At 46.3% G+C, this 14,620-nt stretch overlaps 1 long non-coding RNA gene across 3 annotated transcripts in view; it reads right to left on the reverse strand.

The window, feature by feature from the left end:
- The window catches only part of LOC138647589 (uncharacterized), a 117,687-nt gene that overhangs the window by 101,019 nt on the left and 2,048 nt on the right, over nucleotides 1-14,620 (reverse strand). The window lies entirely within an intron of this gene.

The raw sequence follows: 14,620 nt of genomic DNA on the forward strand, positions 1-14,620 counted from the left end.
TCCAACCTCCCAGGAATCCGGCCAGACGACACCCTACTCTGATGGCGCCATTTCCTGCGGTAGCTAGACCCTGATCCCGAGTAGCTCGCGTCTTTGGTTTTAGGCCTGTTATCCCCTCCTTTCTGGTAACTCCATCTACCCTGTTTTCCCTTACCCCTGTAATCGGGTTTTTGATTATAGCGGGGTTTCCGAAAGGGCTGGAATTTTTTAGGTTTTTCTTCCGGAAACCCTTTTTTTACGCCTGCGGCCTTTTCTAAAATATCGTCGAGGACCGGTCCGAAGACCCTGCCCCCGGAAAAGGGTATAGAACACAATTTGTTTTTAAAATGCATGTCACCCGACCAGCTTTTGAGCCAAATAGCTCTTCGGGCTGCATTAGATAGGGATTGACCCCTAGCCGCAAGCCTAACAGACTCTGCGGACGCGTCTGCCAAAAAGGTGGTTGCTAACTTTAGCAAAGGTAGGGATTTCAGGATAGTTTCCCTGGGAGTTTTGGCTATTAGTTGATCTTGAAGATCATCTAACCAAAGGTCCATGGAGCGAGCCACTGATGTCGCTGCAATATTAGCCCCAATAATCGCCGAAGAACTTTCCCAGGCCCTTTTTAAAAGGCCGTCTGCCTTCCTGTCCATGGGCTCTTTTAGATTGGAAGAGTCCTCAAAAGGAATTGCAGTCCTTTTGGATACTTTAGCCAAAGGTATGTCTATCTTCGGTATATCGACCCACTTTTTAACTTCGTCTGGATCAAACGGCAAACGAAGTCTGAAGTCCTTAGGGATAGTCAGTCTTTTCTCGGCTTCCTCCCATTCCTCCAGAATCATGGATCTGATATGGGAGTTTACAGGGAAGACTTTAGAGGTCTGCGAGCGCAAGCCCCCGAACATCTCATCCTGAACAGAACAAGATGGCTGAGGCTCCTCGATCTGCATGGTATGCCACACTGCCTCCAACAGCTCTCCTGTGTCTGCGGCGGAGAACAAATATCTTCTCCCTTTCTCCGGAGGATCTCTACTCTAATCTTCCTCCTCTACCTCCGACCCAAAGGATGATGAGTCTTCAGAAGAGTAATCGACCCTCGGCCTTTTCCTTGGCCTCTCAGAAGGTGAAGGTGAGACTTGAGGGAGTAGCAGACTTGAAACTGAAGCCTGAACTTCCTCCCTTATCATGGCTCTCATATTTGTCATAAGAGACGCCTGTTCCTCTCCTATGATTTTGCAGGTGCATGCTTCACATAGGGGTTTCTGCCAGGTATCCTTTAGTTTAACTGCACAGATAGGACACTTCTTATTCCTAATGGGCTTCTTCACCCATTTCTCGGACAAGGAGGCTGCCTATAAAAAAATATATATATATATAGCAAACACTAGCGTCTTTTTTTTTTTTTTTTTTTAAACCAGGGCTTCCCTACTTACTAGCGCTGCCGACTCCTGCCCCTCTGCTCTAGCTGCGTCCTCCATGATGCTCTAGAGATCGCTACTGCCCCTGCACCATACTATTTTATTCTGTTCCTCTGTTCAATTCAGCGCTCCCGCACTCTCCACCGCTCTTCCTCTGCACTTCCTGTTTCAGAGACGTCATCCGTCCCCCTCAGCCGCAAACCGGAAGTGACGCGCGGCCGGAAAGAGAGGAAGGTGCGGCGAGGATCTGCTTCCCCCAGCGACCGCATGGAGACGCCGGCATCTGCAGAGGCCGCCGCTGGGATCGCTCGCACCAAGGGACGCGACGGAAGGATCGAGAGCCCCCGCCAGGGAGAAGCGATCCCCATACCAGGAGCAGCGCTACACTGGTAGGCCGAGGGACCCTCGGGCGGGTGTCAGCCAGCGGGTGTCTCATGGAGGGAAGGGTGAGGCAGAGCCCCCCTGATCCGCATTCCCCCGCACAGAACAGTAGATCCTCTCGTCGTTCCTATCCATGATGGAACAGGAAAAACACTGAAGGGTGGTAGGGGGAGGGTCCTTTTAACCTCTCGTGTTTCCTGTCCCATCAAGGATAACAAGGACGTCCTCCAGTGTGCTGTCAGGTGGTGACCTGGAAAATAATTTTTGTGGGAAAAATTTTTTTTTTATTTTCACGGCTCTGCGTTATGAACTGTAGTGAAACACTTGGGGGTTCAAAGCTCTCACAGCACATCTAGATGAGTTCCTTAGGGGGTCTGCTTTCCAAAATGGTGTCACTTGTGGGGGGTTTCAATGTTTAGGCACATCAGTGGCTCTCTAAACGCAACATGGCGTCCCATCTCAATTCCAGTCAATTTTGCATTGAAAAGTCAAATGGCGCTCCTTCCCTTCCGAGCTCCGCCATGCGCCCAAACAGTAGTTTACCCCCACATATGGGGTATCAGCGTACTCAGGTCAAATTGTATAACAACTTTTGGGGTCCAATTTCTTCTCTTACCCTTGGGAAAATAAAAAATTGGGGGCGAAAAAATCTTTTTTGCGAAAAAATATGATTTTTTATTTTTACGGCTCTGCATTATAAACTTCTGTGAATCACTTAATGGGTCGAAGTGCTCACCACACATCTAGATAAGTTCCTTAGGGGGTCTACTTTACAAAATGGTGTCACTTGTGGGGGTTTTAATGTTTAGGCACATCAGGGGCTCTCCAAACGCAACATGGCGTCCCATCTCAATTCCAGTCAATTTTGCATTTAAAAGTCAAATGGCACTCCTTCGGTTCTGAGCTCTGCCATGCGTCCAAACAGTTGTTTCCCTTGCTTCTCAAGCCGGGAGGTACGCTATGCCCGGGCTGACCCTGGCTCCGCATGCGCAGTGGATGGTATGGCTTACTTCCGCCCACGCTATGGTCACAGGATCTCTATCAGGTCTGTTACATTGTGTGTTATTTAAACAGGATGTGGCTCTTACACAACTTCCCCTGACGAAGCCCTATTGGGAGGGCGATACGCGTGGGGTCACGTCTCTTGGTCCAGCTTGCCTGCACACGGGGACCTCGTCCCGTTACTCCTCTTTTGGGTAATGCTATACGTTCTGGTTCTATCATGGGCGGTTTAATATTCTAAAACTGCATATTGTTGGCAGGTCCTGATCGGTTCCTGTGAGGTATTTTCCAATTCCATCCATCTGTGGTTCCTGGGTGGCTTATTACTAGGTACTGCAGTCAGGTCATTTTCCGCCTCTCTTTTGTCTATTTCCATTTGCCTGTTGGATACGGGCGGTCTATATGGGGATTCATCACAGCATTTTTTTTGCTTTAGTCCCATGAGCCAGGGGGTAGGCTTATAATTATGTTTTTGTGCAGGCATGTAATTGTTTACTAAAATATTATATGTCATTATATGTACATGGACCAAGTTTTTCATGTCGTATTGTTTTAATTATGTTTTAAATTTTTGTGTGGTGTACCAATAAACTTCTTGTTTCTGATATGTGACTTATTGGTGTCTTATACGCCTGTGGTGTGCATGTTCATTGTGGCTTTCTTTCCTTTTTTCTTTTGCAATATTAGGTTTGCCACTCTTGCACCCCGGGTAGGATTTATTTATACATTATAGTAGTGCGCTCGGTGCTCCTTGTTCTTCTCATTAAGATTATTAATGCGGACGCAACTGCGAACCGCTAACGGAAAGCAATAGCGCACGGAGTGCGTGCAGCATCGCGCTTATGTACGCCGCTACGGACGCTGACCTAGTTTGTGGCGGAGGCTTAGCCACTGACTGGCACTGTATCTTAGTTCCACTCACTCTAATGCCCAAGCAACAACCGGAGGGAAGGGGATCATTAAGGAGCATTCACCAGATACAATCATACAAGCTCACACACAATTTAAGTTTTATACTAGCGCATGGCCGAGCAGCCATGCGAACCTTTTATAGCTGTAGCTCTACAAGACCTTCCTAGTGGTCCAACAGGAGCTGCTACAGGACCTGAGCATGTGACCCCCATCCTCCAATGAGAGGTCGACCCGTGGGCATGCTCAGTAGGAGAAAAGCAGGACTTTTAGTCCCTGGAACATCTGCTCGCCGCTGAACAGTGCTGGCTACAAAGGCTGAGCCTGCAAAGGCAGCAGTAACCAAGCGCACAGTATCAGCTTGAGCCAGATGCTGGGATCGACGCCTCTGCTGAGCAGGTTCCACTGCGACTGGAGGAGAATGGGAAACCGCAGTGGATATGGTTTGAGATTCCCCCTGTGCAGCGGTGGGAACTCGCCACCTAATAAATATATATCTATATTTATACATACACACACCTATACTATGTGCAGACATTTATTCTACCTATTCTAACCTGTCAGTGTGATTTTACAGTACACCGCGCTGAATTACCAGCTTTTCTATAGAACACCAGTGCGTATTTCTCGCAAGTCACACTTATGGTCCGTGTGTAATCCGTATTTTTCTTACCCCTTAGACTTTCATTGGTGGATTTTTTGCACAATACGCTGACAAACGCAGCATGCTACGATTTTCTCAGCCAGTAAAATACGGCTGAGAGATATACGGCAGATAGGAGCTGCCCCATAGAGAATCATTGGTCCGTGTGCAATGCGTTGTTTCTGCGCCTCTCATACGTCCGTAAAACTCTCTAGTGTGACGTTGGCCTAAGTCTGTGGCCTTATAGTCATTTTATGCCTAACAATTATTTTAACAATTCTACATTTTTAACAATTGTACTGATGAACACCCAATATAAAACGCAGAAAGCAATCAGTAATACTACAGGTTATCACTAATTAAAAATTGTCCAAACATAAAACTGTCATTATTCTTTACCAAACAGCTGAATGTTAATACTTGTCTTATAATTCCTATACAAGTACATTGCAGACAATTGAATTTGCCTTAGAAAGTACTGATGATGATGAATGTAATATTAAAAATGTCCATCTTTAGCGCTGTCATCACTGTGTGTATTAGAATAATAAATTCAGCACTGGAGTGAAATTTTCAATCACAACCTGTCTCTCGTGGCCATCATCTACAACGGAAACCATCGTTTTCTGCCAACACTGGGCGGCTCAATACCTGTTGATCATGAAAGTCACCACAGCTTGGTAATGTTTGCATTACTTCAAAGGTCCTGTTTTTAGCTTTACAAAGTAGTATTTGTTAACTGGTTAATGCTTACCTGTTATTGATTTCCTACAGTGTCTCTACTTTGTAGCTGTGCTCTGGGGTAAAGAGATACTCGAGGAATAACTCAGGATCTGGATCTTTCGAGACTCCGTGAATACCCTCATCAGTGAACTATAACACGCCACTGCACTGTGCATTCACGTTGGAGATTTAGGCTAAGTGCACACGTTGCAGAATTGCCGCAGAAATTTCTGCGGCAATTATGCAACTCCTGCCACGGGTATATCGCATGCGGAATTGGCATGCGTATTCCCGCTAAACACTAGCGTTTTGCAAGCGTAATTAGCTTGCAAAATGCTAGCGTTTTCCAAGCGATCTGTAGCATCGCTTGGAAAACTGATTGACAGGTTGGTCACTCTTGTCAAACAGAGTGTTTGACCAGTGTGACCAACTTATTACTATTGATGCTGCCTATGCATGATAGAGTGTTAAAAATAATTTTAAAAAATGGTTATTCTCACCTTCCGGCGTCCCGATCTCCTCAGCGGTGCACGCGGCGGCTTCCGTTCCCATGGATGCTGTGTGCGAAGGACCTTCAGTGATGTCACCGCAATGTAATCGCAGGTCCTTCGCACACAACATCCTGGGGAACTGAAGGCGCCGCGTACACTGCTGAGAGGCGGGAGGACTCCGGGGGCCATCGGAAGGCGAGTATATCACTTTTTTATTTTCCCTTTTTTTAACAATTATATAGTGCCCAGTCTGTGGAGGAAAGTCTCCTCTCCTCCACCCTGGGTACCATCCGCACATGATCCGCTTACTTACCGCAGGGTGGGCATAGCCCCATGCGGGAAGTAAGTGGATCAATGCATTCCTATGTGTGCGGAATCCCCGCGACTCCTCAAATTAATGAACATGCTGTTTTTTTCTAGAATGCGATTGCGCTCAGGAAACAAAACACAGCATGTGCATACAAAATGCAGATTGCATTGTTTTAATAGGATGCTTAACCCCTTAGTGACAGAGCCAATTTGGTACTTGGACCTGTACTTAATGACCGAGCCAATTTTTGCAATTCTGACCACTGTCACTTTATGAGGTTATAACTCTGGAACGCTTTAACGGATCCCGCTGATTCTGAGATTGTTTTTTCGTGACATATTGTACTTCATGTTAGTGGTAACATTTGTTTGATATTACTTGCGATTATTTATGAAAAAAACAGAAATATGGCGAAAATTTTTAAAATTTTGTAATTTTCAAACTTTGTATTTTTATGCCCTTAAATCAGAGAGATATGTCACGAAAAATAGTTAATAAATAACATTTTCCACGTCTACTTTACATCAGCACAATTTTGGAAACAAATTTTTTTTTTGTTAGGGAGTTAAGGGTTAAAAGTTGACCAGCAATTTCTCATTTTTACAACACCATTTTTTTTTAGGGACCACATCACATTTGAAGTCATTTTGAGGGGTCTATATGATAGAAAATAATGAAGTGTGACACCATTCTAAAAACTACACCCCTCAAGGTTCTCAAAACAACATTCAAGAAGTTTATTAACCCTTTACGTGCTTCACAGGAACTGAAACAATGTGGAAGGAAAAAATTAACATTTAACTTTTTTTTGCAAACATCTTAATTCAGAACCATTTTTTTTTTATTTTCACATGTGTAAAAACAGAAATGTAACCATAAATTTTGTTATGCAATTTCTCCTGAATACGCCAATACCCCATATGTGGGAGTAAACCACTGTTTGGGCGCACCGCAGAGCTTGGAAGTGAAGGAGCGCCGTTTGACTTTTTCAATGCAGAATTGGCTGGAATTGAGATCGGACGCCATGTCACGTTTGGAGAGCCCCTGATGTACCTAAACAGTGGAAACCCCCCACAAGTGACACCATTTTGGAAACTAGACCCCCCATGGAACTTATCTAGATGTGTGGTGAGAACTTTGAATGCGCAAGTGCTTCACAGAAGTTTAGAATGCAGAGTCGTGAAAATAAATAAATTTTTTCCACAAAAAAGATTTTTTAGCCCCCAAGTCTTTATTTTCACAAGGGTAGTAAGAGAAATTGGACCCCAAAAGTTGTTGTCCAATTTGTCCCGAGTATGCTGGTACCCCATATGTGGGAGTAAACCACTGTTTGGGCGCACGGCAGAGGTCGGAAGGAAGGAGCGCCGTTTTGGAATGCAGACTTTGATAGAATGGTCTGCGGGCGTTATGTTGCGTTTGCAGAGCCCCTGATGTACCTAACCAGTAGAAACCCTCCACAAGTGACCCCATTTTGGAAACTAGACCCCCCAAGGAACTTATCTAGATGTGTGGTGAGAACTTTGAATGCGCAAGTGCTTCACAGAAGTTTAGAATGCAGAGTCGTGAAAATAAATAGATTATTTCCACAAAAAAGATTTTTTAGCCCCCAAGTTTTTATTTTCACAAGGGTAACAAGAGAAATTGGACCCCAAAAGTTGTTGTCCAATTTGTCCCGAGTATGCTGATGCCCCATATGTGGGGGTAAACCACTGTTTGGGCGCACGGCAGAGCTCAGAAGGGAGGGAGCACCATTTGACTTTTTGAGCGCAAAATTGGCTGTCGTGTTTGGAGACCCCCTGATGTACCTAACCAGTGGAAACCCCCCCCAATTCTAGCTCCAACCCTAACCCCAACACAGCCCTAACCCTAATCCCAACCCGATCCATAATCCTAATCACTAACCCTAACGATAATCACAACCCTTACCCCAAAACAACCCTAATGTCAACCCTAACCATAACCCTAATCAAAACCTTAAATCCAACACACCCCTAATCCTAATCTCAACCCTAACCTCAAACCTAACCCTAATCCCAATACACCCCTAATCACAACCCTAACCTTAACCCTAATCCCAAACCTAACCCTAATCCCAAGCATAACCCTAATGCCAACCCTAACCCTAATACCAACCCTAATCCAAACCCTAACCCTAATCCCAACTCTAACCCTAACTTTAGCCCCAACCCTAGCCCTAACTTTAGCCCCAACCCTAAGGCTACTTTCACACTTGTTGGCATCCGTCGCAATCCGTCGTTTTGGACAAGAAACGGATCCTGCAAATGTACCCGCAGGATGCGTTTTTTGCCCATAGACTTGTATTGCCGACGGATCGTGACGGATAGCCACACGTCGCGTCCGTCGCGCACTGGATTAGTGTTTTTGCGGACCGTCAGCACAAAAAAACGTTCAATGTAACGTTTTTTTGCACGTCGCATCCGCCATTTCTGACCGCACATGCGTGGCCGTAACTCCGCCCCCTCCTCCCCAGGACATAGATTGGGCAGCAGATGCGTTGAAAAACTACATCCGCTGCCCACGTTGTGCACAATTTTCACAACGTGCGTCAGTATGTCGGGCCGATGCATTGCGACGGCCCCGTACCGACGTGTGAAAGAAGCCTAACCCTAAATTTAGCGCCAACCCTAACCCTAAATTTAGCCCCAACCCTAACCCTAAATTTAGCCCTAACCCTAGCCTTAACCCTAACCCTAATTTTAGCCCCAACTGCTCTTCTCCTGCCGGCCGGCAGATGGCGGGCGCACTGCGCATGCGCCCGCCATTTTCTTTTCCCCAGAAGATGCCGGCGGCCAGGAGGAGCAGCAGGAGGACCCAGGGACACCAGTAAGTATAATAGGGTCCCCGAATCCCACTATTTCTCTGTCCTCTGATGTGCGATCACATCAGAGGACAGAGAATTACACTAAAACCGACCCCGATCATGCTCTTTGGGGTCCCGGCTACCCCCGGCAGCCGAGACCCCAAAGATTCTCCCGGGGCCGGCCGGCGCACTGCGCATGCGCCCGCCATTTTGAACATGGCGGCGCCCACCGAGAGCCACGAGGAGCACCGGGGGAGATAGGTGAGTATCGGGGGGCTATCTGGGACCCCTTTTCTCTGTCCTTGGATGTGCGATCACATCGGAGAACAGAGAAATTAAAAAGAGATCGCGTTTTTTTTTTTTTCGATCGTCGGTAAACGTTTAATTACCGGCGATCGCAAATGCGGGGTCGGTACAAAACCCCCCAAGAATCATGTTCTCTGGGGTCTCGGCTACCCCCGGCAGCAGAGACCCCGGAGAAAATCCGACTCTGGGGGGCGCTATTCACTTTTTCCACAGCGCCGTTAATTAACGGCGCTGTGGTTTAAGTACCCTTAGCGGCCGCCGTTAAAAGGCGTATCGGCGGTCGCTAAGGGGTTAATGTGAGCGGTTTTTTTTTTTTTAGCGAAAAAAAAAAAATTTGAAAAATCCTGAACGTGTGCACACAGCCTAAGGCCGGCGTCACACACAGCGTATGAAAATACGGTCCGTATATTACGGCCGTAATACGCTGAAAAGTCCCGAAAATAGTGATCCGTAGCTCCTCCATAGGCAGGGTGTGTCACCGTTTTTTGCGCATGGCATCCTCCGTATGTAATCCGTATGGCAGCCGTAATGCGTGTTTTTATCGCAGGCTTGCAAAACCGACATACGGCTATACAAGGGATCCATGTGTTAAAAAAAAACAAAAAAACATACCGTATATACTCGAGTATAAGCCGAGATTTTCAGCCCAAAATTTTGGGCTGAAAGTGCCCCTCTCGGCTTATACTCGAGTCAAGGTGGGTGGCAGGGTCAGCGGGTGAGGGGGTGAGGCATACTTACCTAGTCCCAGCGATCCTCGCGCTGTCCCTGCCGTCCCACGGTCTTCTGTGCTGCAGCTTCTTCCCCTCTTCAGCAGTCACGTGGGACCGCTCATTACAGAAATGAATAAGCGGCTCCACCTCCCATAGGGGTGGAGCCGCCTATTCATTCCTCTAATCAGCGGTGCCGGTGACCGCTGATAGAGAAAGAAGCTGCGGCACCGAAGACCAGGCAGAGGGACAGCGCGAGGATCGCCAGGACTAGGTAAGTATAGCATATTCACCTGTCCTCGTTCCAGCCGCCGAGCGTCGCTCCATCTTCCCGGCCGGCGCCTCCATCTTCCCGGCGTCTGCGCTCTGACTGTTCAGGCAGAGGGCGCGATGACGCATATAGTGTGCGCAGCGCCCTCTGCCTGATCAGTCAGAGCAGAGACGCCGGGAAGATGGAGGCGCCGGAACGAGACGCCGGGAGCTGCAATCAAGGGAGGTGAGTATGTGTTTTTTTTTTTTTATTGCAGCAGCAGCGGCGGCAGAGATTTATGTGGAGCATCTATGGGGCACAGTGAACGGTGCAGAGCACCGTATATGGCAAATCTATGGGGCACAGTGAACGGTGCAGAGCACCGTATATGGCACATCTATGGGGCACAGTGAACGGTGCAGAGCACCGTATATGGCACATCTATGGGGCACAGTGAACGGTGCAGAGCACCGTATATGGCACATCTATGGGGCACAGTGAACGGTGCAGGGCACCGTATATGGCACATCTATGGGGCACAGTGAACGGTGCAGAGCACCGTATATGGCACATCTATGGGGCACAGTGAACGGTGCAGGGCACCGTATATGGCACATCTATGGGGCACAGTGAACGGTGCGGAGCACCGTATATGGCACATCTATGGGGCACAGTGAACGGTGCAGGGCACCGTATATGACACATCTATGGGGCACAGTGAACGGTGCAGGGCACCGTATATGGCACATCTATGGGGCACAGTGAACGGTGCAGAGCACCGTATATGGCACATCTATGGGGCACAGTGAACGGTGCAGGGCACCGTATATGGCACATCTATGGGGCACAGTGAACGGTGCAGAGCACCGTATATGGCACATCTATGGGGCACAGTGAACGGTGCAGGGCACCGTATATGGCACATCTATGGGGCACAGTGAACGGTGCAGGGCACCGTATATGGCACATCTATGGGGCACAGTGAACGGTGCAGGGCACCGTATATGGCACATCTATGGGGCACAGTGAACGGTGCAGAGCACCGTATATGGCACATCTATGGGGCACAGTGAACGGTGCAGAGCACCGTATATGGCACATCTATGGGGCACAGTGAACGGTGCGGAGCACCGTATATGGCACATCTATGGGGCACAGTGAACGGTGCGGAGCACCGTATATGGCACATCTATGGGGCACAGTGAACGGTGCAGAGCACCGTATATGGCACATCTATGGGGCACAGTGAACGGTGCAGAGCACCGTATATGGCACATCTATGGGGCACAGTGAACGGTGCAGAGCACCGTATATGGCACATCTATGGGGCACAATGAACGGTGCAGAGCACCGTATATGGCACAGCTATGGGGAAACATGAACGGTGCAGAGCACTGTATGGCACAGCTATGGGGAAATAATGATCTATTTTTATTTTTGAAATTCACCGGTAAATGCTGCATTTTCACCCTAGGCTTATACTCGAGTCAATAAGTTTTCCCAGTTTTTTGTGGCAAAATTAGGGGGGTCGGCTTATACTCGAGTATATACTGTCTCTCTCTCTCTCTCTATATATATGTCAGAGAGACACATATATGTATATATATTATTACTTCATACAGCGCGAGATAGCAGAAAGCCGGTAATTCAATTACCGGCTTTTGCTTTCTCCTTCCTAAACCCGACATATGAGACCTGGTTTACATACAGTAAACCATCTCATATCCCCATTTTTTTTTTTGCATATTCCACACTACTGTTAGTAGTGTGTATGTGCAAAATTTGGCCGTTCTAGCTATTAAAGGGTTAAATGGCGGAAAAAATTGGCGTGGGCTCCCGCACAATTTTCTCTGCCAGAGTAGTAAAGACAGTGACTGAGGGCAGATATTAATAGCCTGGAGAGGGTCCATGGTTATTGGCCCCCCCCCCCCTGGCTAAAAACATCTGCCCCCAACCACCCCAGAAAAGGCACATCTGGAAGATGCGCCTATTCTGGCACTTGGCCACTCTCTTCCCATTCCCGTGTAGCGGTGGAATATGGGGTAATGAAGGGTTAATGTCACCTTGCTATTGTAAGGTGACATTAAGCCAGATTAATAATGGAGAGGCGTCAATTATGACACCTATCCATTATTAATCCAATACTAGTAAAGGGTTAAAAAAAAAAAAACACACACATTATTAAAATTAATTTATTGAAAAAAATCACAAAGGCTGTTGTATTAATTTATTCTACTCTCAATCCACTCACTGAAGACCCTCGATCTGTAAATTAAAAAAAAATAATAAACCAACAATATACATACCTTCCGAGGATCTGGCACGTCCAACGATGTAGATCCATCTGAAGGGGTTAAAATATTTTGCAGACACGAGCTCCGCTAATGCAGACTGCTCATTTCTGCAAAACCCCGGGGAATGAAGCTAAATATAGGTCAATGATCTATATTTAGCTTCATTTGCGGTGAGGCGCCCTCTGCTGGTTGTCCTCATATGAACTCGAGCAAGGGAGCTTTCTAGGAAAGTTCCCACGATCTAGGAACAGCCAGCAGAGGGCGCCTCACCGCAAATGAAGCTAAATATAGATCATTGACCTATATTTAGCTTCATTCCCCGGGGTTTTGCAGAAATGAGCATCCTGCATTAGCGGAGCTCGTGTCTGCAAAATATTTTAACCCCTTCAGATGGATCTACATCGTTGGACGTGCCAGATCCTCGGAAGGTATGTATATTGTTGGTTTATTATTTTTTTTTAATTTACAGATCGAGGGTCTTCAGTGAGTGGATTGAGAGTAGAATAAATACAACAGCCTTTGTGATTTTTTCAATAAATTAATTTTTAATAATGTGTGTTTTTTTTAACCCTTTACTAGTATTGGATTAATAATGGATAGGTGTCATAATTGACGCCTCTCCATTATTAATCTGGCTTAATGTCACCTTACAATAGCAAGGTGACATTAACCCTTCATTATCCCATATCCCACCGCTACACGGGAATGGGAAGAGAGTGGCCAAGTGCCAGAATAGGCGCATCTTCCAGATGTGCCTTTTCTGGGGTGGCTGGGGGCAGATGTTTTTAGCCAGGGGGGGGGGCCCAATAACCATGGGCCCTATCCAGGCTATTAATATCTGCCCTCAGTCACTGTCTTTACTACTCTGGCGGAGAAAATTGTGCGGGAGCCCATGCCAATTTTTTCCGCCATTTAACCCCTTATTTTACTAGCTAGAACGGCCAAATTTTGCATAGACACACTACTAACATTAGTAGTGTGGAATATGCAAAAAAAATGGGGATATGAGATGGTTTACTGTATGTAAACCAGGTCTCATATCATGTCGGGTTTAGGAAGGAGAAAGCAAAAGCCGGCAATTGAATTACCGGCTTTTCTCTCTAACAGCGCTGCGTATTCCTCGCAAGTCGCACTTCTGGTCCGTGTGTAATCCGTATTTTTGGGGCTTCCATAGACTTTCATTGACGTTTTATTTGCGCAATACGGTGACAAACGCAGCATGCTGCGATTTTCTACAGCCGTAGAAAGCCGTATAATACGGCAGATAGGAGCAGGGGCATAGAGAATAATTGTGCCGTATTTTTTGCGAGTTTTACTGACGTAGTTTCTGCGCTCTTACGTCCGTAAAACTCGCAAGTGTGACGCCGGCCTTACTGTTGTAGAAAGAGTGGCTTATTCTCAGTGCCTCCTCACATCAAGCCTGCTACACTGTATATTACATCCATACAAAGCATGATGGTGATTGTTGGTGAGCTATGGCTACTTTAAAGTAAGAGGAGCCCACCACACTCTTCTTCATATATCAGTTTCCTGTGAGAAATGGGGGGATTGATGATAAATTGGAAAAATAAAAGGAAGATGCAATCATGCTCAATTTTTTGCAAGGGGATGTTTATGCATACTAGCGATGTAAATCTTGACACCGGGTATGGATAATCAGGACTCCACACATGGCTGTGCAGTTGGGGAGGCAACAGTCTGAAGCTTAGCCAGTATTGACATTGGGTGCTGCTAATTAGTATAGGACCTGTGCACTGTACTCGCCAGGACAGTAGAGTTGATAAGCCAAGGTTCCAACTCTATCCCTGCTTGCATATATAGTGCCAACATATTCTGCAGCGCTTTACAGACATCACTGTCCCCATTGGGTCTCACAATCTAAATTTCTTATCTTATCTCTTTGACGTAAAGGAGAAAACCGGAAAACCCAGCGGAAATCCTGGCAAACACGAGAACAAACTCCTTGCAGATGTTGTCCTTGGTGGGATTTGAATCAAGAACCCATCACTGCAAAGCAACGCCAACAGTGCTACCAATTGAGGCATTGTGCCGCCGGCAATTTTTTTTTTTTTTTACAGAGTCCTCAATGAATAGCCAAAATTTAGTAGAAACAACTGTAGCAAAATGACAACAGCATTTTATTTTTTTTCCACACATCGGCCTCATAGCACATACAACACATTTATATTATTAACATTTGTAAGCTTGTCTAAATTTCTACAAAATGTAATAAATGAATTGTCTAATAATATCTATATATTTTTTAAGCTGAAGTCAGTACATTTTATACGGAATTCATTACACTGATATTCGCTAGGCATAGTATGCATGATTGGCCACTTGTTTTTTCTTTTTGGACAGCTTATGAAAAAAAATCACAGACAGC

Source organism: Ranitomeya imitator, chromosome 8, assembly GCF_032444005.1.
Source record: "Ranitomeya imitator isolate aRanImi1 chromosome 8, aRanImi1.pri, whole genome shotgun sequence".
In the NCBI taxonomy this organism is placed as follows: domain Eukaryota; kingdom Metazoa; phylum Chordata; class Amphibia; order Anura; family Dendrobatidae; genus Ranitomeya; species Ranitomeya imitator.